The 26,288-nt window shown below is 38.1% G+C and overlaps 1 long non-coding RNA gene across 3 annotated transcripts in view; it reads right to left on the reverse strand.

Moving 5' to 3' along the window:
- Window positions 1-15,626, reverse strand: part of LOC135288855 (uncharacterized) — an 83,110-nt gene extending 67,484 nt beyond the window's left edge. For all 3 annotated transcript variants that reach the window (XR_010351740.1, XR_010351738.1, XR_010351739.1), the window contains exon 1: window positions 15,380-15,626. This is a non-coding gene — a long non-coding RNA (uncharacterized LOC135288855). The remainder of the gene's footprint in view (window positions 1-15,379) is intronic.
- Between the last annotated feature and the right edge of the window lie 10,662 nt (window positions 15,627-26,288).

Raw genomic sequence — 26,288 nt, forward strand, 5'->3', positions numbered from 1 at the left:
TGTTTCTTCATGACTCTTTACAGCAGTAAGAACAAATATCTGGAAGTGAAGAGAATTCTAAAAGCCCCATAAAAGCCAATTCCAACTAAGGAAAAGTGATTTGAAGAAAACACTTTGTTCCTCTTCTCACTGTACCAAAAATACCAAGCATCGACCTGGGGACACTGGAAGAACATAAGTTTTTGTCCTGGAGAAAGGGCAAAAAAATCTTTCCACAAATAATTTTAGAGTAAGACAGAAAGAAAACTTTAGAAGAACAAAAGTAACAACAAAACCAAAAAAATTTAACCATGAAGAAAACACACATAGCTGAAGCACATTATTATTCTGCTCTGAAACAATCTCATGTACAAAAGATTCTCCACAATGAAAGATTTTCTATCAGCTGTACAGAGAGAAGATATATAACTCAATTTACTAATCTAAATAGTAGACATAAAAGCATTAGCTACATGCTGATTATTCACTTTAAAATATATGGTTCAAACTGCATTCCAAGTGATTTCTCAGCAAAACGTCTTTTGAGACAACAACTGAAAACTACTAGTAAGAGAAAAGAGGATTTGTGTAAAGGAATATAGTGGGACTAGGATTTTTCCTCATTTCATACACATCCCAAGAAAGAAAAAGAACAAAAGTTTTGTTGTGTCTGCAAAGGAATATGCTTTGATCATTTGTTCCCAAATAAAAATATCTCATAGAAACATAGAACAGTTTGAGCTGGGAGGGACCTTAAACATCATCTAGACCAGTGCATCATAGGTCTTTTACTGTGCTTTAAGATGCCTAGAGAGAAACATGCTAAATTACCAGTGGAGATCATATTAATTTTTATTATTTGCTGCCTTAGTATGGGTACAAAAACAACTTGGAAATTTCTGAGGGTTCATATTATCCTGCACTATACTCTTAGGCTCACCAAAGGCATTCACATTACTATCACAGCACTTCCTGAACTCTTTATGAAGAGATCTCATTAAAAAAAAAATCAGAATTTCTAATATATTAAATAAGACAGCACACACAGGCATTCACAACAGATTCACTGGGAAAAAGAGACCACAATAAAGTTACATCAAGTCTGCAGGAAAAAAGTTGCAGAGTTGAATGTGAACTCCTACAGCAATGCTAAGTATTCAGTTCCAATGCATATTTCAGCATGTTTTCAAGTATTTTTTTTCCTAAAATAACACTCCCATAGAAGAACTCTTGTTGAATGACACAGAACTGTTTAAAGAAACTTTTTAAATATTGTTAGACATGTAATACTTAGCAATCCCTTCCCATTTTGAATTAACAGTCTGCTTTTGTTGCAGAGAAAATTTTCAGACATTTACATCTGTGTGTATTTTCAGGTATGGTTCATTACATACAAGGGGAAAAAGGAGGACATTTCAGCTTTTAATTATGATTTTATAACCACAATAAAATAACACCTGTTTCAACCAATTAGAGAGACTACTAAAAAAATCAAGGTGAATTCTCTCACCATAACAGGACATAAGAAGTGTGCTTTCCTAGGTAGTTTAGACTTGTGTCAAACACAGATGCCTGCACTATCCATAATCACAGTTTCAGCTATGATTTCAGTTGTGTGATATGCTGCTCTTGCTGCACAGAGCAAAGAAATCCAAAGCAGAGGAATCCTTATCATTATTAACCTGACAGCAGAGATATTTTTCTTCATTTAAAAATATGGGGTGAGAGTGATAAAAACCTAGGAGACTTACTTGAATTTACTTCTACACAAATACAAAAGAAGGATCCTTGTTTGTCCTTCACACTCCTGCAGATGTCTGAGAACCAGAAGAAATGGAGGCTATGTAATGCCACAAGAAGAAATGTTTAAAAATGTATTCAGACCCACCCTTCATTCTCAAAATTCACTCCAGATCTGCCTCAAGTTGGTGATGTGAATCACCTCTGTCAGGGAAAACAGTGAACAAAAAAATAGGTTATTTCTACAGAGCAGGAAGCAGTGTCACAGCCCATCAATGGGACAAGAGATGTTCCAGTTGTACAAAGACATCAGACCACATATCAGGGAACTTGTATGTTTTATTGTACAGTTGTTAAGGATATTTCCCTTTCCAACCATCCAGGAGCCAATCTGGCAAGCCACAGCTGCACCACCTGAGCTGGGATCAAGGCCCCTTGCAGTTACACACCCCACACTCACATAATCTGACCAAGTTTCCTCACTGGCTCAGTCCCAGATTTCCCATAGCAGTCTCGTCATCATTTTGATCCTTAAAATAATTCAATCATAGTGCAATAACAAAATAAACGTTCCCAATGCCATCTCGTTCCTATCCCAGCATTCAACAGTGCCCTCAGCTCCCATTCTGCAGCCACACAGGGCACAAAGTGCAGCTGTCAGACAAGGCCTCTTTCTATGTGCAGCAGAGCTTCCAATTTCACCCTTTCATTTTTCTCGTAACCTGAAAATTTCTGTAAGGAGACAACCAAATTTTGTGAATGTTTTTGTAAAAAAACAACCAGAACTTGTGAATGTTTTTGTAAAGCAGCACACAGATTTTGTAAAAATTTGTCTCTCTCATTTTGCACTTTATCTAAACATTTTCATAAAAAGTCATCAATCTTTTTATTTGTTCAGGCTGTATCAGCACAACACATAAGACCCACTTCACTTAAGAAGACAAGGATGAGGCAGGTATTGTCCACAAAGTGAAAGGGTTCAAGGTTTGGTATATCCTATTCCTGCATCCTCCAGATCCATCTTATCTCCCATTGAGGGATGGAGAAAACTGAGCCTATCCCAGCTAAAAATATCTAAGGGGCTGTTCAGTCCCTTTCAGTGTCCTGTCCATGACACCAGTTTACTGTCACAGCTCCCACAACAAACTCCTCAGAGCTGCCTGCTCACAAGTCACAATACACCAGTTCAAAGTTGTGATTCCTGACAGTCACAGCCATCACACTGATTTGAACAGCTGACATACCCCAAATTTCAGCAGGATTAATCAGTATATCCCATGAATTTATTTTTTTATTTCTACTCTCTCACTCCTTTTTCACTCTATTTAAGTCAGAATTGTAAATCAATATGCTTAAATGTGTCCCATAGGCAAATATTGGACATAACATATATGTCAACATCATGCAGAAGACAATGTTTCTCCATGGAACTTGTGTGGTTTTCAAGCTTCCAGTAAAATGGACACCTCTAGTAAGCATCCTTCTTCACAACCCCACTCAGCTGTTTCTTAAATTGGTGATAGGTCATAGAATTCCTTGACAAGGATATAATTATATTAAAAATTTATACAAGTACAAGAAGAGAGTGGGCATAATCACAAAAAAAAAAAAATCCATTAACAGCAACATAACCATGGAGAAATCACAGGTGGCTCTGAAATTCCTTGGAAATGAGCAGTAAAAATTGGACAGGAATCAGGAATATGTATTGTAGACACTTGCCATGTCCTTTTATTCTTTGTAATAACAGTTGCCCTGTGCTTTTATTCCCAGCTTGTTTATTCCTCCCAGCCATTTATCAGAGACAAGGCAGGAATGCACAATGGCTTGGTTTGACTAAATATATATGCTCCTGTGGTGAAGATTTTTTCAGGGCTCTTGGCAAAATCTTGGAAAAATCTTATTTCCTCATAATTGGCTGGTTCATACCTTTGTAATGGCTAATTAGACTTCTACACATCAGCATCAGCTTTTGGATAGTAAGGATGCTAGCCCATAAAATCTGATATTCTAAAATAAATAGTGGCACTGCAATTCAGAGTTTAAAAACACTGTTTTCTATTGCTTTAAGAATACAGTTTATATTCTCACGTAATCCAATAAACAAGTGCCTGAGAAAGGTCCCTAAGACACTACCCCAAAAGTTTCTTCTCACTTCATCTCAAATTAATGGAATTAAACTCGCACATCATTTCTCCAAACACACACCTGGCAGTTTCTGTTTTTCCTTCAGCTCTAGTGATCACTGAAATTGATAACACGATCAGCTGTGGTTCACATGTTTTCTGCAGTAGTGTTTTGCTCAATCTAAGCCCATTAGTAAGACACAACCTTAGCTTGTTTGCAGATGAAAGTCACTCCAGACATATGATATTATGACTCTCCAATCCCTTCTGGGAACACAGCCTTTCTTTGACTTTATGCCTCTGAAATATAGCACCTACAACCAATATATTTGCACTGCTGTTGGAATCATAGAGACCTTTATGAACTCACCTGTGATAAATCTGTCCATCATTCCTAGCTACCCAGTCAAGCAGGGCTGCTGGCAATACCTACTGTTGTGAGCTTTCTCAGGTTTCTGCTAAGCCTGAAAACACTGCCCTGTGGTTTGTCATTCCTGTCATTGCTATGAGGCCTCAAACGATCCTTGGACTACTTGATCTTGAGGCAATATATATAAACAGATAGAGATATAATCTGTACAGATATAGACATACTCCATCTAACTCAGACTGCAAAAATATACCACTGTAAAGAAAATTACTGTATAAGAAACTATGCTTTTCACATATATCAGAAGTTAAAATGTACATGGACAACTAGGTTAATGGTCTACTTGTTTTCTGTTCTGTCTTCACTGTTACCTCAAACAGCTTAAGAGCACTGGTTTGTTTGCATATCCCTTCCAAAACACAGACAAAACCAGTCAGGCCAGTTCAAAGCTCATTTCTGTGCACCTGTTCAGATACCTGTAACCAAATGCAAGCACTCACTCACAAAGAAATTTAATTACTTAAATATCCTTATTATTATTCAGTTTACTTACCAAGTCTATTCCAACACTTTTGTGCTTAGAATTTAAATAACCTGCAAGTTTCTCATCCTTGGAGAAGTGGGAAGACTAAAGAAAAAGCCAGGTGTTCTGAGGTGTGTTGGAAGACCATGGGGGCAAAGAGCAGTTTCAACAGGAAGATGCAGAGGGCAGGGAGGCAACAGGAGAGGAACCCAGTTTCACAAGAGCTGTCTGTCCCAAGGGATGTGGGAAGAGCACCTGGAGATGACACCCTGAGCCAGACCAGAGTCCTCTGAGAGAGCAGCACAGGGAGCATGGGAGCAATGGATGCAGAGGCAGTACTGCAGGCACCCAGCTGTCCCAAGAACATCCTGCTGCCAGATACTTTTGGCTATGGCCAAGATTAGTAAATCTACAGTATCCCATAATTTAAATTAATGTAAGATCCTTTGGAAGGCATGAAGGACAAGGATACTTCCCAGTCACAGCACTTAAATGCTAGCTTGCACTACAGAAGAGATGTTTCTTATAATGACATATATACACTTTCAAGTTTGCTCAACCACATTGAAATTAAATAGAATTTCTTTTTTCTGTGGTAGAACAAACATCATTTCCCAGATGGTTGAATAACAGACTTAGGGAAAAGTCTGGGTTTCCTGTCATAGAGCAAGAAGTATTTTTGGTCCTTTGCCTACAAAACTCAGAAGTGAGAAAAGCCAATAAATTATTTGTCCTTCTCTACCACAGAGATCTCAGGAAGTTTCTCTATCCACAGCAGGAAATACAAAGTATGAGGTGGTTGTCTACTGTGTAATTCATCAGCCACATAAAATTTATAAGCCATGACAGTCCAGAAATACACTCTCACCACTCTGCAAGGCCATTTTCAAATGACTTGGTCTATATTACAGTCTACATTTAGCTATGTTAAAACATTAAAAAAAACCCAAACTAAAAATGCAAAAATTGAGACTTTTTTTTTTTTCCTGCACACCAAGGAAAAAGCAAAGAACTGTGGCAAAGACCTTGCTTACAGCCACTCAGTTATAACAGTGCTCAAACTCTGTCATCAAGCAGGAGGAATGTCCTAGAGGCAGAAATGTGGCATGTAGTTTGCAGATCTTTTTCCTCGTATCTAATCAAGGTCAGTTGAAAATTTTGATACATGGCGTTGTCCACAGCTACCCACAAAATCAGATTTTTTTGTCCAATTCAGTAATTTTTATTTATATGCAATATTTAACTTGTTCTTCAGAAAAATCTTAACCAAGAACCTTATTGAGAAGCACTGTGAAATCTTGACTGTTGAGGAGAGTTTCAGGGAGCAGAAATCACTGAAAACTTTGGAATCTTAATCTTGAGACAGCACCTCCTCCTGTTTGACTAGGCAAGATGGAAATGTAGTGGAAGATGGGACTTGCTAAAACCAGAACCCCAAAAATCTGTGTCAAGATGGTTTCCTGCCCATTTGTATGCTATTTTGCCATTGCTTTCAAACCCATATTTCATAAGGCCAAAACCTGTAGAAAACCAGACTTCATTCCTGTCACAAGCTAGCAGTTTGGTCTCATTTAAGTGTTCCTAATATTTCAGTTCCAGCATCACAAGAGCAAAGCAGAGCCAGGGGAAAGAATGATAATCTGCACTTAGTCTACTGCTTCAGATTGAAAAACTTAAGAAAACCTCTCCACACACTGTTACTAAGAACACGAGAGAGAATGGGAGAAATTAAGGCTGAGAGAAACACAAGAGTGAAAGACTTGGTACTATAGTTCAATATATGGTGCTTTATTCTGAACAAAAACAAGGGCTGAAAAGATTAAGAAGAAATACAGGAAGGACACTAGATTTGTTTTACTTTGAACCCCAAAGTTAAGTCTCCATGCATTTACAAACTGAATATTAAACTGAGAAGCAAGACCAGATGCACTCTCTTAAAATCTGAGCACTACATGTTACTTAAATAATAAACACATTTTATTCATTACTTATGTACATGCTGCTGCACTCTTGACATATGTGTGGGAATTCACATAAGCAGATGGAAAAAGGAGTTCAATTTCTTTCCTCAGTATTCTGCATTGTAACATTTATCTGTAAATTAAAATCTGTTTATAACAGTGACATTTTGTGCTAACTACTGATAAATTACATGATTGCACAGAGAAGTGAAGGATGCAGAAATTAAACTGATCACTCTTTCATATTAAACACCTGACTTATTCATTGTATCTCCAGGGTACTATTGAATAACAATAACTTCATCCCAACTCTATTTCTTCCACCATTCCTCTTATTTGATATAAATATTTAACACAAGTAAGTAGGAAGAACCTGTCTCAGAGCTGAAATAAAATTTAAAGTAGAGGGAGTTTTGAAACTGAAACAAAATAGAAAAAACACACAATTGTAAAAGACTTGCTTGAAAGTTACCTCAGATGTAAGCAGAGCCAATCCTTTTTAATAAAATTAGTCATTTTAAGTCCAAATGAGTCTCTAAATAAATCATGGTTTCCATAAATAACAGGGAAAAATATTGAACTGCACTAGAGCTTTGAAAAGTACACAACTATTTTTAAAAACCTGGAAGCTGTGCATTTTAAAACAAGAAGGTAGAAAACTTCCCAATATTGAGTGGCAACTAAATAACCTTCCAGGTTTCTGTTGAACTACATCCTCTAAGAATCATTCCTACTCTCCTTCCACTCCCCTTTCAGACCTTTCTGAATATTTTGGCAATATATTTTCTAGAAAACAGAATCAGTGATGGCCCAGCAGTTACCAGCACAATACGTGAGCAAGCTGCAGTAACAATTAGTCCTCTGATCTCCTCCTGGTTTCTGAAAAGAATGCATGAATTCTTTTAGGACAAGCTGAGCAAGTCCAGAAATGCAACCTTTTCAAGACAGACACACCACTCACCCTAAATCATTGGAGAACAGCTATAGACAGGTGACCTGCATGGCAGAAATAGCCTCTTCTACAAGTCCTGTTTGGTGCTTAGCACCAGAAGCACATTTTTTATCAGTGCAGCAGGCAATGGATGAAGAGGACAGGCTTGGTCTGTTTGACCCTTACAGTTTGCTTTGCAGGGCAAATTGCCCAGGCATAGAAAAATGGTGCACAGGTGCAGATAAAAAGGATATAGGGAAAGACATCCCAGGTTTATAACTAACTGGAGTGGAAAAGGATTGCCTTCACATTGAATCAGACAGAAAATAGACAGGAAGATCACAGAAAGATGAAACTACAAGAAATTAAATGATTGTCAATGGATTTGAGTTACACCCAAGTTACGTCTTCCCCTGGATAGAACATACCAAGTATGACTGAAAACTACTAGGAAAAGCATTTAAGAAAAAAAAAAAAGAAAAATCACTTAATACAGTATCATCTCTTGTCATATTCATGGCAAAGACATTTCATTGTCCAAAAATTATAATTGCATAAAGAAATCTTATCTCAGGCCCTAACTTGCACACTCATAGTTTAAATTCTAGAATTAATATGGATGTATGAAAAGTTGTGCCCTTAACAAATGTGGACTTAGTGTTGTTTCACACACACAAAATAACAGCACTAGACTTTTGAAGTGAAAGAAAAGACTGAAATGAGGCTATAAAAATAATGACATTAGCTGAAACGAACATGAAATATCATTGATTGCATTTCCCTGTGCAATTCTTGTGCAAAATAATGTGCTAATTCATTATCACAGAGTAATGTCCAATATTCACATTAAATACATGATTATTCATTCATTCATGTAGAACCAACATAAAAAGCACCATGTTATACAGTCAGAGTTGGCAAAGTTTTGCATCTCCACAGATCTTTCCTCAGGTCATTAGTCTTTTACCATTAATTCAAAAATTGCTATATAATCAGAAATACAAGAACATGTATATAGTTCTGTAGAAGAAATAAATCTTCATTATGTAGCTTGTATTAATAAATATCTGTCACTGGGGGAAAAAGGAAATGTTAATCAAAAGACGTTACAGACTAATCAAGGTGTCCTTGGCTGACTTATACAGCAGTATTTCATATAATGATGACCATGACAAAGTTTGTGTTCCAAAATTTTATGTCATGTTAACCTTCCCACCAGCACCAAGGTTGGTGCTAATCACTCCATCAAAGCCACTCACATTAAAAAGCTAAAACCTAAGAAAGGATGCTAATGAACTCAACAAAACACCAGCAGTTAATGTATAGACTCTTTAGCTGAATTCATAACTCAGGCACTGCACAACACATGTCTCAGAGTGACAGCAGCACCACAGGATGCTGCATTCTGTACATGACACAACTGATTCACCTCTGGGATATCCCATGTGAAGCAAACTGTGGTGAACCACAGGAAAATTTCCATTCTTTCAAAATACCAACAGTCTAGAGTGTTGTAGGACTCTAAATGAATGAAGGTAAATGATCTAATCTCCATTTACTCTTTAAGTGTCAATTCCCTAGTTCAACAGTTTCCAATTCTTTTTTTCATATAAGCCTATTGAGCATAAAGTAAAATAAATTTGAGCATGCATTCCCAACACATGCATAGTTTCTGGTTTAAAAAATATGTACATGTACTACTCTTTTAATACATTATGCACATTTTAAAACAAACAAAAAAAGTAAATTAAAATGAGGATTCAATAACCAATAATTTAATTATAATTTTACCTATTAACAGCATAAAAACCCCCTTTTTGCTTTCCCCTAAAAATATAACTAATTTTTGGGGTTTTTTTTTAGGGAGAGGTATGTGATTGAATATTGCCCATTATTTTTGCCAATTTGGTTCAACATTTTTTGATGCATCAATTCAAAAGTCTGGTTCAAAGTTCAGTTTATTTCTATCATGACAATTTTTTTTTTCCAAGTTGTTGTCAGATCATGTAAGGACATCAGTGCTTTCACCTCATAATGCAGCTGACAGCTTCTACTATAACTAGAAGTTTCAGCTCTGTCATTTCCTTCTTGTTCACCTCTTCTCACATTATTAGCCTTACATTTGATCAACAAGTTCCTTTGCAGATACCTTTTTAAGATACTTATCTATCTTATGTCTAAAAGTCTATCTTATGAGGACTTTTTTAGCTAAAAGTAGATCATATAATGTTTAAAATCCACTTAACCAGATACATGTAAACTGTAATATATCGCAAAATATTTCAAGGGAATGAACAAGTGACAGCACCATTGTCACCCTCTACATTTTGGAGCAGCCACTCTTCCCTGAATAGACCTTGTGACCTTGATCTGACATGTGGACCAAGTCAGAGCACCAGTGTCAAGCTGTATATTAAGTATTAGTAAACTTATTTTTGTTTTTTTTTTTTTAAATCTAAAAAGTATGCATAAATGTAGGCTCCAGTATTTCCTCCCACACCCCATCTTGCATATGCCTCACTTTGCAGACCACTGATGTGTCTCTCTCAAAACAAGATGCCATTTCTTATTTTTTTAATATTTAAATAATAACATACTACCTAATATAACTACCCACTATACCTGCTTGATGGGGATTGTAACAGCAAATTTATCTTTTATTACCTTTTTTTTCACCATCACTATTTGGGAAAAGAAGTCCAAGTTATTAAATAGGTAGGATTGTCCAACTCATCTTTAGAAATGTGCTTAAATTAAGTCCAAAGGACAACACTGCAATCCCAGTTAAATAATGCATATTTTCAGTCTCCAAAATGGTTATGTTTTCTTTCAGTACCTGTTATGATCTAAGTAGTGAGAGATGTCGCTGCCCAAATTAAGGTGCAAACAACACCATGTACCAAAGTTGGTAATACAGAATTATTTAACATTAAATGTGAGAGAGATTAGATGGATAGATGGATGGAGGGGGATGGGCAGAGAGAGAAATCAAGCAGAAGATGGTCACCACCTGTGGATCCAGCAGCATTTCACTCACCCTGTTTCACCATGGGATTCTCAGCAGGGGTGGGGTCCCAAGATTGTTCCAAACTTATCTATTTATACATTTTTACAAACAAAGGAATTATTGCTCATTGGCTGCACAGTTCACTTATTCTGTTGGTAAAATTATTTCCTTGCTTCTCATGCTAATTAGTCTGCAGTGTTTCTCTTCTTTTTAATCAGTGGATTTCTTGGGTCAGTGTGCCGTGAGTTGGTGGTCACAGCTTCCCCCTACTGAAATTAACATTTATCAAGTAGGACCTGCTTTCTGCACAGTTGCTGAGCTGACTTTCCTTGTGCCCTGTAAATTCCACATTTTTTGTGTCTATTACATGCAATACATTCTTGTCTCCTAGGTTTGTTCACCTCTCCTAAGTCTGAGATAGGATAAAGATGGTATTATTGTCTAGGTGTTATCTCAGGTTTCTGTCAGAGTGATTTGACTTACAAGAGACATATTTGCAGCAAAGGGTAAGGGAAGAGACAGAGTATTCTGTGGTTGCAGATGCCATCTGTCCCATAACTTGTTGTGATCTTTCTTTGGACCTGTGACATGACTACAGGCAGTTGCTTCTTTACAGTGTGCTGAACTGGGAATTTTTGTTTGGATGCATCACACAGAATGTGCTAACTAGATCTCGCCTCTGCCAGGCCTGGAGTTGATGCCATCCTATTGCTCCCTGCTGTGCTTATCTCATGGAAAAGTCCTTCTGCAGCTTTTAAAAGCATTTGGAACAGGCAATTGTGCTTTTAAGTCCTCCGAGTACCTCAAGTCACACAGGTCACCTGTTCCATTGAATAATGAGAGTAAGGTCTCAGAATTGCAACTGCCTATATCTTCCAAACATCATTAAACAGAATACATCCTAACAGCTGAAACATATAGCCATCAGGCCCAAGAAGTGAGAAACTTGCTTGCTCAGTTAGTAAATAGAATTACTTTTTAATGGGACCCAAAAGCCTTTCATTACAAGCAATAACTGAAAATTTAACAGCCATACCCTTGAAAAACATTCACAGAACAGAATAAAAAGGAAAAATGTCTAGACAGAAGCTTTTGATATTATCATTCATGGTCCACAGAGGCTGTCACCAAGATCCCTTTTTAGTAGTCTCTGGTATTCACTGCTTTGTTCATTAGTATCTCTTGAGGTCTTTTTAGAAGTTTTGTTCAGCAACATCACAGATTTCCTGTCCCTTGTACTGCTGAACTCAAACTTTGCTCTACATAGACAATCTCCAAGCAAAGTATGCTACTTCAGTATACAAACGAGTGAGACAATTTTCTTTTAATGTTTTATATTATCATGTGATCACTCCATCTTGACTTTTCATAACAGTAGAATAAAACTAGTGACGACCTGAGATTTATATATGCCACAACTTATAATTTTTTATTTCCAACTTCCACAGAGGAGTTGTGAATTTCCATAAAGCCCTATGTATCTATTGAATATGAAAAATTTCTCTCTTACAAGAGGACTATGTTGGGTGCAAAAATGTTCCATTTATATTACTGATAAAATGATTATATACAGGGCCATAGATTCTGAATATCAGAAAAGAATAAGCATCTGGTTTTGGTGCAGTCCACACATTTTTTACACCATCATTCTTTTAACAGTAATTGATAGAAAATGCAAATCATAAGATACATTTGATTGTTTCCATTGTGGCTAGTTAGCATAAAAAAAAGATGTATGAAGCACAGAAGGAATCAAAACTGGTTTCTCCAGTTTTTCTTAAAAGCAGGAGGTCTACATTACAGCAAAGAGGCAACTTCTTAAAAACAGTGATCAATCAATTTGCAAATCCCATCCACCTACCAAGTCTGGTTTGAGGACAACAGTGATGCTTCTGCTGCAGCCAAGAGGCTCTAGGACTGCTCACAGAGTTACAAGAACAGGATAAAAAGTAGCTCCCAACCTGGAAGACAATTCCTCTCCTGCCTTTAACTTCTTCTTTGTCTTTGTAATCAACATTCCATGAAACATCACTGAACCAACATCACTTTTCAGAGCCAAAGAGTGCCTTGGAGAGGTACTCCTACAGAGCTGCCACAGACCCAACCACAAAGTGCTCTTTGCTCACAGAGGTTTGTTCAGAAAGTCTTTTCCAAAGTGTTTTTGTACTCTCTATATATAGCTTATAAATAATAACTTTTAGAAATTGACTGTTATACAAATGGCTGAGACTGATTCATGATCGACTAAACAAGAATTAAATCACAAAAGAAAACCTCCCTACTTTAGCAATCCTTGCTTTAAGAAAGAATAGGCAAAGTTCTAGGAATACAAACCAGCTGTTGGGACTGGGGGAATGGAGAGGCTACAGGCATAAGATCTCTCCTCACAAAATTTAAGCTATATATTATTATTTTTAAATATTAGACATTTAACCAGATCCTTGATGTTCAATTTGATAACTCAGGTTAGGCAGAGAGCACAGGAAAAACAATCCTACTAAATTTCACAAAAACAATCCACAAATTAATTTATTCAGACATGTAAAGTACTCTTATAATCTCATATCTAAATTGTTAGTCATAAGCAGACTAGTTAATTTAAAGTTATCACACAAGTACATTACGTATCTCTTACAGTATTAGAGTTAGAAAAAGCCCATGTCAAACTCCTTTCAACTCAGCCCAGAACATAAAAATTCAGGAATATAGTATGCAAGAACACCATCTAAGTTAAACATTAACAAGTGCTGGGGATTCACATAAAATCACTGTCACAACTTCGCAGAATATAAACTCACATGCATTTTTTTTCTGCTGTCACTAATGCATGTGGTGCTGTTAAAATTAACTTCTGAATTTAACATTCTTACATTCATTTATTATTCATTTACACTGAACTCCACATTCCAGACATGCACATGCAGCAGGACTCTGAATTAACTAACATGAGGCAAATTCACACTGCAAGACAAATTACCATTTAAGTTAGAATCTGAGCCTTAGTTTTCAGACCACTTCTCGCAGCCTTTACAGAATTTCTGGTCTCTTCCTACAATACGTGAAAACCGTCTTTGACCAGAATACGAAGGTTGTGTCAGGTTGGCATTGAAGACTGAACTTTTCCTTCGTGCAGCAAAAGCTGTAAACCATACTGGTACTTTGGCAACACACTGAGTAAATTGCTCTGTGCTTGCCTGAGCACTCTGCTGTTTCAGTGCAAAGGAAAGCAAGCATGGACTGAGAGGAGACAGCTACAGACCAATTCTTTGAAAATATACAGAAATCATTAATAGCAGTGTAACAAAAACGTGATCTAGTTTATCAACCTATGACTCAATGACAGCAAATCTGAAGCTTAACCAAATCAAATCTGTTTTCCACAGTGCATTCTGTAGAATTAGCCATATCTATGTTCCTTTAAAGCAACAAATAGTCAGTACAGTTCATTATCAGACCAGGAAGAGTCAATAAGCTCTACAGATTCTGGTCTGTGACATTTGAACAAGGCAACGTCTCAAGCTTTCAAACATCAGACACGCATTTTTGTTCTTCCAAGTGAATATCCCAACTGTTAGGCTACCAAATCAGCCTCACCATCAACATCTTGAAGAGCTATGCAACCCAAACCATTATGATCCTTCTTTTCCAGTTCCAACCAGTCAGGCTGCTCTACAGAACAAGAGGAATACCTTCCTATCCAGACATACTTTGGTTTTGATATGAAAAGGCTTCTATCATTTCTTCTTTTATCCACTGGGTCCATTCACAAAATGATCTGGTGTCAGAATTATCTGGTAAGCCCCATTACCCTGCTCCCACAGGGGTTTCTCAGTCTAAGGATTATTATTTAACTCAGGAAAGGAAAAAAGGAATCATTATTTCAGTTATAACATTTCCAGAATGTTTTTGAATTAACAGTATCTTCACAGACAGAGTATTTGGGCAATAACTTTATTTTTAAGAAGAAAGGCAAGGAATTCTCTGTCCCTATTCAATTTTTCCCTCAAAATACCACTGAGTATGCTATAGAAATCACTGTTATCAGACCACATGCTCTCACCTCTACAGCCATCACTTGTTCTGTCACCTCTAGTCAAGAACAGTTTTTCCTGCTACAAAGACAGCTGTCAAGAAATGGCAACAGAGAGTTACAGTAAAATGGATTCAGTATCAAGCCAGCAGATAGGACTTTCAAAAGAGAGGTCAAAAAAAGGATATTCTCTAATGAAATTCCTTTATTAACAAACATAAAACCCCCCAACAATTACTTGATTACACTTATTACATTTCTAGATATAGTAGTTTGGAGTCTTTGTAACAGCAAAGTGTTATTTGCTTTCTACATCAAATAATCTTTTAACCTTCATTTATCAACATCTGCCTCATGATTAAAAATATTATCCTCCTGACTTCTCCCAAGTAAGCTCATAGACAGCTCTTCCAGCCAGGCTCGATTCTAAACTCACCTCAGAGCTCCATCCAAAAGAACCTCTACTTTCAATAAATTCAGCATAAACACATTACCTGCCCTGTTGCAGTCACAACAGCCACCACCACACATACACTTTTACCCTGAGCTAATCTAATCCCACAAGTGCAAGCGCCAAGACCAAAAGAATTTAGTGTTATGCAGAGAGGAGCTCTCACCCTCTGGAAGGGCCAGCAGGCTGCATACTCCCATGTCTGCAGCTGCAAAACAGCAGAGATACAAACACTGAAGCAGTCTGATTATTTAACTGTACCTTCTCCTTCAGCAAACCCACTCCTCAGTCTCCATGCAAGACAATTACACTGCACAAAGATGGCACCCGCTCACTGTGCAGACTCATTTTCCATGAACATTTAGAGTCATCTTTGCTGAATTGACTCAATGAAGGGTTTCCTACTTCCAAACAGGGCAAAGCCAACACAGCCACAGGTAAAGAGACCATGGCTTGCTTGTTTGAATACATAAAGTCTGACACATTAGCACATTGCCTTGGTTTCACCTGCTGAGCCAAACTTCTCTCCATAAGCCCCAATCCCACTGAAGATAATTAAGTCCATCAGTGCAGACTCGCAGTCATGATCACAGGTGTAACAGGGCACAATTAGAAAAGAGGTTATTCCAGCCTGCCAGGCCTTCCCATGTGTGAACAGTTAACAGCTGCCCTTCACAGGGTGTCTTTTACAGAAAGAGACCACTGAGGTATTTTCAAGGCCTTAGTTTAAGCTCTAGCTCAAATAAATTATATTAAAATAAAAATTTATTCTGTCTCCTCTGCACCTGCACAGGACATAATGTAGGTCATGGGAACTGAAGTCATCCACCTTGGTGCCCCACAATGAAAACCATAAGCCATTAGCACATTTTAACAACCCCCTAGCTGCATCCAAGATAGCCTTTCAGCAGTAATTTAAACCTGATAAGTACTTACAGAAGCTACTTAAGTAATAAGTCCCAGTTCAGGAATACAATGTGCATCCTTTTTGATCTCTTTCTTTGCCGAGGGCTCTAGGCAGCTAGTTCTTTAAAATGTGAAAATAGAGCACACAGAATAAGTAGATATCATGGATAAAGCTACTTATATCATACAGGTTTGGTTTTCATTTGTATAATCAAGGATGTATAGATGAGAGATACAGGATAGCCACATAACTTTGCCAGTGGAAATTTCTGGTGTTGTTAATGCACCAGTTTGACCTCTGGGTCCCAATAATGAGTACTTGGGATGACTGATTCACACATTTCTTTTCTCTGTTATAAAATGAACATGCTTTGTCTAAAACACAATAAATAAGGAAAGCATAATCTTTTTTTACCACTTCCATTGTAAAGTTTCACTTGAAACCACTTTGTTTCTTGAATTTTAGTCTAGTGCTCCATCAATTAGCTAATTATTCCTGTCTAGAAATATTGCTACTCTAGCTCATATTTATTGAAAATGTACTTCCCTCGAACAAAAGATGCATATAAAGATGTACACAAACTCTATATAATAAAGGCTGCTGTGAAGGAAGAGATGGAGGAAAGGAGGGTCACAAGGAAAAAGCTACTCTTTTACATCCCACCAAGCCTTTTTTCTACCACCATCTGTGGATTCTGAAGCACTTAAAAGCATTATAATCCTCTAAAATTTAAGCTGGGGAAAACAAATAACATGCTGGCCTTATAAGAAAATCCACATTTTCCACGGTTTATGTTAAGAAAACAGTGAAGGAACTACACATTAATTGTGTCACCCTACTAATAGCTCAACTTGTGTAATAATGACTAAAATCCATGATAAGATGGTTCTGTTGTCAAGGGTGTAATAAATTGTTTCAAAAGGACAAAAAAGAAGAGATTACAAAATACACTAAAGGTGTCTGAGGGGAATGCTTCATGACAGATACATGGCTGCCACTAAGGTGCAATTGACCCTCATCTTAATTATCCTTGGTAGCAATCAGGTGAAAGCATAAGCTTCCTTAGGAAATAATGGTTTACCCTTCCCCAAGATGCTCCCCAAGAGCAAAACTCAAATCTCCACTGGATTATGGTTTTGTCCACACATAGCATGTTGTTTGGATGAGCTACTTTGGCTATTTTTTTTTCAACAGGCTGTGTTCTCACAAAGAGAGAGCCCTAAGGAAATGCTGAATTGATAAGGATATCCACCAGCTTGTTGTGCCTTCAAGGACAGCCCTTGCTAGGATGACTGTGGCTTCTAGTACAACTGACAGATGCTAAATCCTCCCAAGAAAAGCTAAAGGACCTCAAATCCCCTCAAAGACCCACAGAACTGCTTGCCATTTTAAAGTGTTTTAGTCAGACTCTAATCTCTGGACTGCTTCAGTCAGCAACAGAATCCCTATCCAGACTGCATAACCAAAACAGTCTGAAAATTATGAAGATCTGAGAGAATAGAAACCCAGAAAGAAAAAATGTCAGACACCTATATTCACAGGACTGCTTCCAAAATAGAGAGCATTTCTCGATACAGGAAAAGAGGGACTTCACTCTCCCTGTGTTTCATCTGGTAAGGTTTCCCAAATGAAGCCTACTTTTTCATAAAATTGATCATTTTGCACCTCTAGTTTAACAATCCCTGGAAGATATTTTCTTAAGAAAGGTAATTAGTTTTGAGCCCTTTCTCCCCTCCTGCAATCTGCTGTTTCTGGTCATGTATCTGGGGCCAGAAACTCATGGCAATGGATCTTCCATTTAGGCTTTTTGGAATGAAGCAGTTACTGCCATTCCTGTGAGAGAAACAACTCTCTAAGTGACTGTGGAAGAAGATCAAAACACACATAAATACACACACTGAAAAGGAAGTTTAAAGTCTGTCTAAAGGAGCTTGCACTAGGAGACCAGAAGCCAAATGCAGCCTTTATGTCATCACTTCCTTAAATAACTCCAGCAACTGATGGATTGTCTGTGAAATTACTTTGAAACAGCTTTCTAAAGTTTATCCTCACACCATTTCGCCCATATGTCTTTTTGTGATTTATATGTGTGTGTGTGACAGAAGACATGATTACATTACGATTTCAGGTACTCACTGTACTGTATTCAGGTTAGGAGCAGGCCACCATCTGACAAGACAGACACTCTAAACTACTAACATTCTGCCTTTGACAAATTTATCCCTATCTCCCCTGCTAAAACCTCAAAATCCTTTTTGAATTAATAGTCAGGCAGGCTTACTGTGAAAGCAGTACAAGTTCAGCCACCACTAATAAAAGTGACAGTTTGAGATAGATTCACAGATTCCAAATACATAATTAAAAGTAGGTGAAAAGACAATAATGACTTAAAGCAGGGCAAATTGATTACAATCATCTACTTCACTACAAAAGAAACAAAAAAAACCCCATGGGGTTGTTTCCCCTGTAAAATGGCAGCTTTTGTTCTGTCTATAATGTGCTTTTCCATGCTAGGCTGACAAAAAGCCTTTTCTCAGGTTTATACCTCCATTATTTCTCATTATTTCATCTTAATATCAAAACAGTGCTGCAGTATCTCATACAATAGTGCATGTAAACTGCTACCTATTAGGGTTAGAAAGTATTCTGGGGTTTTTCATGTGTGGTGATACAGTGGGAGATTGTGACTGACACCATGGCAGCAGTCCACAAAAAAGTCCCTATAACTTCTGTTAACATAGGATGAGCATAAGATCAATAATGCACTGTGACCTCTGAAAGCAGAAATGAAAATGCATTTCTCACAATCGTGAAGTAAAAGTAAGCAAAATAAAATAAACAAAATATATTTATTCTTCATGTTTTTCTCTTCTATTTTAAACTGATTGGCACTGCCTGCTTTAATGTTCTTTCAGAGCACCAATATACACCATCACCTTTAGCTCTCTCATTTCCCTGACTAATATTTCCTCTAGCCTCTGTGCTGAATTCCCTTCTGTTAGCCTAAACGTTTTATATAGTTATACAGGACTTTTGCAAAATTTTATTTTAATTGACAGATTTTGGCATATTTATGGTTGGTTTTCCAGAAACACGTGTCCATTTCTTCTCAGTTTTGTTTCTTTTTTCCATCCTTTTCTTTTTTCCGCTTTTAATCTGTGAAATATAGATTTGACAAACACTCTCAAAATTCTCTGCCTTTTAGGATTTCAGCCTTCTTATGGGACAGGAGAATGACAGATTTCATGAGCTTGCTCAGAAACTACCATCACAGCAGTCCCAAGAATCTTACCCTTCCCTGTTGGTCCTCACCTTGTTATTTCATTCCTTTCTGCAAAGACACATTCTGAGTAGTCAGAATATCTCTGGTTTAATTTTCTAATCAGAAGTCTCTAATAATAATAATATCCCGCAAGAAAGCCTCCATGGAATCACTGCCATGGCTCAGCAGAGAACAGAGCTCAAAGCAACATTTGTTGTGTCAGATATCCACTTATGCAGTCAGCTGTAAAGCCACTGCAGTAGCAGGCTGGCTTCTGTGGGCTGCACTCCCTGCTATCCCTTCTTTTTAATTGCTCTATTTTAATCATTTCAGCTCAGCCCCAGTGGTTATCCAGAAGATTCTGAGAGCAAACGAAAATCTCCAAAGTAAGATTCAAAAAAACAATGCCTCAGCACCATCTGTGGCAGAAACTTGTCTGCAAGAGACACCCCAGCAAAAATTACTGATGGGAGGTGGTGTTAAGGTGTGTCTAACACAGAAGGCCACTACAGGTCAGATACTGGGAGCTGCTGTTGCTGTCTTTGCAGTATGTATGTGGAGTGGTATCCTCAGTACCAGAAAGGACATCTGTAATGCAGCTTGAAGTCTGTTTGACACCCTTTTCAAGCTTCAATCTGCAGCTCATATGTAATAGGAGTTACATTATTTTCTAAATCTTCATGCAAATCAAGCAAGTGTTGAGAAAGGCATATTAATCCAAGTGCTGCAAACATGGGGAACCCTTCAGTTTAGCGCTGATGATTCAAACTCCAAAAGGCACAAGGAGGAAGAATGTGCAGGAATGGTTTTGAGTTGTGTTCACAATCCTTGTCCCCAGTCAGCTACATGTGGCATTTCTTTATCTGTTTAAGGATACAGTCTCTGCTTTGGTTCTTGCCATGAGACTTGAAGCAACAGAACTTCTCAGAAAAAAAAATAATAGGATTAAAGATCTATACCAACAGCAGCAAAAACTTCAGTAGGCCTAAAATCCATTGCATTTCCAATCCTTGGAGAGTCCCTATACAGCATAATTTCTTTTCACTAAGCAAATCAGAATTTGACTAAGGTAGAGATCACAGCAAGTCCCCTTCTAGACAATCTAGACAACTGAAAAAAGAAAGGGGGATATGCTAAAGCATACAACTTATGTATTTACTTGGAGACTAATTCAGCATGAGTTTTAAGACACAGAATCATAATCATAGGATGGTTATGTTTGGAAGGGAACTTAGAGCAACACCTTTTGCACTAGACCAGGTTGTGCAGCACCCCTGGCCTTGAACATTTTGAGGGATGGGGCAGCAAAAACTTCTCCGCAACCCCATCATAGAATGCCACCAAATTTGTCAGACACCATTTGCTTAGTGAAGCCATGCTAGCTGTCACCAATCACCTCCTGATTTTCCATGTCCCTCAGCACAGTTTCCAGGACGATCTGCTCCATGATCTCTCCAGGCCCCAAGGTGAAACTAACTGGCCTGTAGCTCCCTTTTTAAAAATTAGGGTTGTATCTCCTTTCCTAGTCAGGGGGAACTTTACTGAACTGCCACGACTTCTCAAATGTGGTTCATAGTGACTTAGCCACTTTTTCAACACTTTCCTCAGGATCCATGAATTTATTTCAACAAGGGCCTTGTGCACCTTCAGGTTCCTTAGGTGTCTCAAAACCAAGTTTTTTTCCTACACGAGCTGGTTAATTCTCCCTGTGCCTGCCTTTGCCTTTGGAACGTAGCAGGAGAGTGTGGCTGGAGAACTTGCCAGTGAAGATTGGCAAAAAAGTCATGGAGTACTTCAGCCTTCTCCATGTCCTGGGTAACCAAGTCACGCATTTCCTTCCAGAGACGGCCAACATTTTCTCTAGTCTTCATTTTATCACTATAAAAGCTTGTAGCCCTTTATGTCCCTGACCAAATATAATTTTATCAGTGCTTTATCTTAACTAACCTGATCCCTGGCTGCTCAGCCAATTTCTGTGTAGGCAGCCCTTGTAGGCTTCCTTTTTGAGATGGAGCTGCTTCAAGAGCTCCTTGTTCCTCCTGGCATTTTTGCCTGACTTCCTCTTTGTCGGAATGCATTGCTCAGGAGCTTTGAGAATATTTGATGCCTTTAAGTCACTGAACTATGTCCAATTTAATACAACTTTCTCTCTAAGGGAACCAGTAAACTGTGCAGCTGGTATGTTGCCATAAATATTCATGAATTGCTAAGAAAGTTAATAGGATCAATAAGAGTGCAGCCTAAAAGACTACATCACTCTTGGTAAGTAAGGATCCAATTTTGTTGACAGCCAAGTCAAGACAGCAGTTTGTCATTGCCTCCCAAAGAGTCAGGGCGGGGAACAAAATTGCACAGGACTACTCTGCAGCCTGTGTTGCGGTCTGCAAGGAGCACTCAGCTTGGGAATCACTTAGGAGTCAGCACCAACAAATAGGCTTAATGAGAAAAAGTGTCTTGCCATCTAAAGCCTATAACAGAAATAATTTTATGAAGCTGCAGAAGGAAAACACAAGTATAGATTTGAGGAAAAGACTCATGTTCCCCCAATCCCTTTATTGCTGGCTGTTCCCTTTTCATTCCACCAGATCTTTGAATTGAAATGGCTGCATGCACAGTTCTCTGCATAGTGCTTTACCTTCTGAGCCTCAGACTGCACCACTTCTGACCAAGGGCTCCCAAAGATTTCCTTGTCATTCCCTCAGTTTCTGACATATCACAGGAATGTTCCCTGGACTATGGAAGAGACTCCTCCAGCTGTAGTGACCAGGAACACCCCACTGGGCTCACCATCCCTTCACTGATGAGCTGGCCAATGTTTTCTGCCAGTAGAGCACTGCCCCTCTCCAGAGCCCTGCTATAGAGCAGCCCATTCCATGGACCACAGAATATTCTCCAGACGTTTGAGTCTGGCTCTCCTCAGTCCCAATGGGGTACACTGGGGATGGGGGTGCCTTTGTGCTGCCTTGTGCCCCTTGCAGTCAGCTGCAGATGGTTTTTTGGCTGATCAAACCTACTTCAGAATCTCCACCAGTCAGAGGGGCCAGCTAAGACACATGCACAGGAATGTCAGGAGAGAAGGACCATGCACTGGGGCCAGGGCAGCCCTGAGAGGCCACAGCCCACACACAATGGGCCTAGGGCAATCCCTTTCCCTAACAGTCAATCTAAACTTTCCCTAGCACAACTTGAAGCTGTTTCTTCTTGTCCTATTTCTTGTTAGCTGGGATAAGAGATCTACATTCCGCCTGGATTTAACCAAAGTGACGCTGTTGTGATAGAGATGATTTTTTAAGAAAGCATTGATTAGCATAACTTGGGGGACACTCCCCTCATAAAAGCAGCCCTGCAGAAGCAAGATAACCTTGTCATCAGTGATGGCTGAATCCTCTTGTTCCTCCAAAGGAGATATCCCCTTGCAGTGATAAAGTGTGGAATTTGTAAATCATGTGTAATGAAATTGCTGTAGTGTTCTAGGCTGAGAGTTTTGCACAGAGAAGGCCATAAAGTAATGCAAACCAGTATTATTATGTAGTCCGGTGTGCAAGAATAAAAGGTAATGGATGAAAATAAAAATAAAATAATGGATATTTATTCAAAGTGTTGTGACCTTGCAAGTTCTGTGTTTTTTAAGTAAGGTGCGTGGAGTAGTGGAGGTGAAATAGAGTAAGGAGCAAGAAGCAGCTGATAGAAACCATTATGCACTGATTCCAGCCTCCAGCACCACTTTTTACCTCACAGAGGGAATTGAGAGGGAACTGAACATAACTCACTATAAAAACAAGAGGAATTGAGAATAGAAAGGGAGGAGGAGAAGTACTGGACTGAAACAGAGCCTGGGGAAGTGAGAAGAAAGATGTTTCAGTAAATGTTTAACTGTTTATCTTCTTGGTTTTTTCAGTACCCAAATCAGTAAAATGAAGTTTGTTAATTGGCATTAAATTAAATGAAACTCTTGAAATAAAGACTATCTCACCCACAGCAATGGTGCTCATCCCTCTGCACAGTTCCTGTAATTCTGGGCTACAGGAAAAAGTGGAGAGAGAACTTCATCCCCTCACCTGATTTCAAGGAGTTAGCTCTGTTTAACTTGTTTTCCTTTCAGCTGTCAGGATTGGAATGGTGCACTTCTAAACACAATTTCAGTTTTGTTTTGTAGGATTCCATTTTTGGGTTTGAATTGAATGGTCAAAGAGAAAAGCAACCATATAAACAATTTTTCGTGCACCTCTGGTGTAAAGGGCATGTTTTTCATTCCTGTAGAAACCCAGCTATATTTTTTCTGTCTAAAGTTATAACACTAAATTTTCTCTTTGCACTTTCATTCACATTGTTTCTGAAGTTGGTTTTAGTACAGTTGAAGGAAGGTTGGTTTACTTCATATGTCAAAAACTCACAAAAGCAAGAACAATTGAAAGAGAGGCACCCAAACAGATAAAATAAGTCTCATCTTAGAGAAGTGTTAAAAAAGTGGTGGGGCAAGAACACTGCTTATATAAAGCAAATGAGACCATAACATTGAGAGAGCACCACAATTAAAAGTACTGAAGGAACATAAGAACATAATAGGGAATTCAGTTACAAAAACTGATTTTGTAACTGAAATCAGTTACAAAACCCTGTTCTGTTACATAGAATTTGACTGCTGTAGTTAGAAGCAGAGGATAACAACTGATATACTGAAAAACATACAGTCTTTGGGTTTAGAAAGATAAGTAAACTTTCTTGTGATAGCAAAAACCTGGTTAAAGTGTAAGAGACTTTCCCTCTTCTACTGATTTGATGCATCAAAGATAAACAAATCAGAGAGAATCAAACCTCCCTTGCTTAGACTAATGGAAAGATTCTGGTCACCAGCAAAGGATCAGACCTGAAACATTTCAGCAAGATGTAATAGGAAGCATTCAGGCACAATCAAATGAAGAATTGTGACCTCATACTCTGAAGTATTCTGAAGACAGACCTTGAATAGTCTGTTCCGGCACTGGAAAGCTGAGTAAGTGGGCTTTCTCTGCAAATAACCTGGGTAGGTTTAACTGGGTAGGGGCAGCAGGTTGAGAGGAATTCCTTGAGAGGAAGGAATCAAAAGCTTACCTCTTTGCCAAGACCTGGTTGCCAAAACAGATTGGTCCCTTGGCTCCATTTGCCAGCACTGACAGAGATAGTGAAATTATTTTTTCTGTCCTTCCTTAGGCAAGTTCCCAGTTAAACTGGTGAAGATTCATATCTTTAAAAATCTACTTTTCATGCCCTTTCTATGAGGCATATGAATATTATCTTGCTAATGGGTTTTAAATGCATCTCAGTAGGATATTAAATGTGGATTTGCATGGACAACTTTATTGGTTTTGAAATGACAGTTAATCTCAAGTAACCTCTCAGAATACAGTTTAAGGGTCTGTGTGCATGTACATGGATCCCAGCAGCATCTTGGATTAGTCTCATCTGATAGTACTTTTAATTTTTTTTAGGCCTTTTTTTGTTTTCCTTTTCAATTGTCTTGTTTTGCTCATTGAAACAGATGCATACCATTTCCCTCCTAAATATTTTAGTTTCTTGTATGTGCAGTAAAAAGGTCACTTTTCCCATTTCCTCTTCCCTGGCTCAGCACCAAAGAGATGTACCTAGACAGGCAATGTACATAATCTTCTACCTCTAATACCAGTGGGAAGAGGGGGTCTCAAGACCCTGTGGCCAACATCCACTGATTTTAAGTGACTCCAGAGTGAACAGTTTTCTAACTGACAAGCTGTTCCACTTACCATGATACAGTACTTTCATAAGGTTTTCAGTGGACAGAGAGAAAGAGAATTTTTGAATAACAGAGGCCAAGAGCAAAAATTTAATTATTATTTCTAGGTGGTCTTGTTGGTAAGAAAACAGCAGGTCTTTGAAGGGCTCATAAAATCCCAGCTAACTCCTCAAAAGCCAATAGCTGCTTCCAGAACTACAGGCTATGTGCCCATTCCCAAGCAGAATAGGCATACCTTTTCTCTTAGGTGGTCCTCTAATTGTGGTAGAACTGATGTCACTCATAACTGAAGTCAATCTGGAAAAAATGTAGAACTTTCCAACAATGGGATGATTTGGAATGACAACACAAAGCTCAATTCTGTGACCTTCATACAGGTAGTTTGAGAGAAAAGAAAATAATTTTTCTTCCAGTTACCTTTCCTACAAGGCTGGTCATGGCCCTTTAGTATTTTTGTTCCACTAGCAGTATATAAAAGCAGACTTACTACAATTTGTAATTAAAAACCCCCTCTTTTAGAGAGTTTTCACTGCATTTCAAGATTCTGTATTGGATTTCATTTGCCAAGGTCAAGTCCAGAAAATGGGTGGACTGTGGAGGTTTTGTCCTCAGAAACATCACAAATTTATACATTTTTAAATTTGATATACTAAGATGGGATTATTTTTATTTTTTTGAACAAACACTTAAGTATAGTTGAAGTATGGATCTGTACAACAGAAACTTACCTATAACAACACAAGTATAAGATTTAATGTGGCAGGAACCTAGTTTTGCAGTGTTGGATAAGAAGATTAGGTGCAGGGAGGAGAGGAGTTACATTCCAAAAAAGCCTTGCAATGTTTGTTGGAGAGAAGAGGTGCAACTGCAAATGGAGACTACAAAAACATTTAAAAAATAAAAAAAAAAAAGAAAGAAAAAAAAGAAAAGGAAAGAAAAGCTGCAGAGAGAAATTTTGAAAACTATGGTAGAGAATTTCACAACAGACAACAGGTATATCTTGATGTTCTGAAGACAAGTCCATCAAAAAGAATTTCTCAGCCTTTCCCCACATCACAGTAGAGCAGGAGTGACACCTCCCCCAGATTCTGATGGGGAACCACTGTGGGACATTGTAATTAAATATATTATTTAAACCCATTTGTAAACTGATTGAAGTCTCTCTAAAGGTTGTTGGTCCTTGTTTACACCATTCTCACTAAAAAATTATTCCAGAATGAAATATCCTTTAAAAATTGCTTTCATAGCTGGT

Source organism: Passer domesticus, chromosome 1 (assembly GCF_036417665.1).
Source record: "Passer domesticus isolate bPasDom1 chromosome 1, bPasDom1.hap1, whole genome shotgun sequence".
NCBI lineage: Eukaryota > Metazoa > Chordata > Aves > Passeriformes > Passeridae > Passer > Passer domesticus.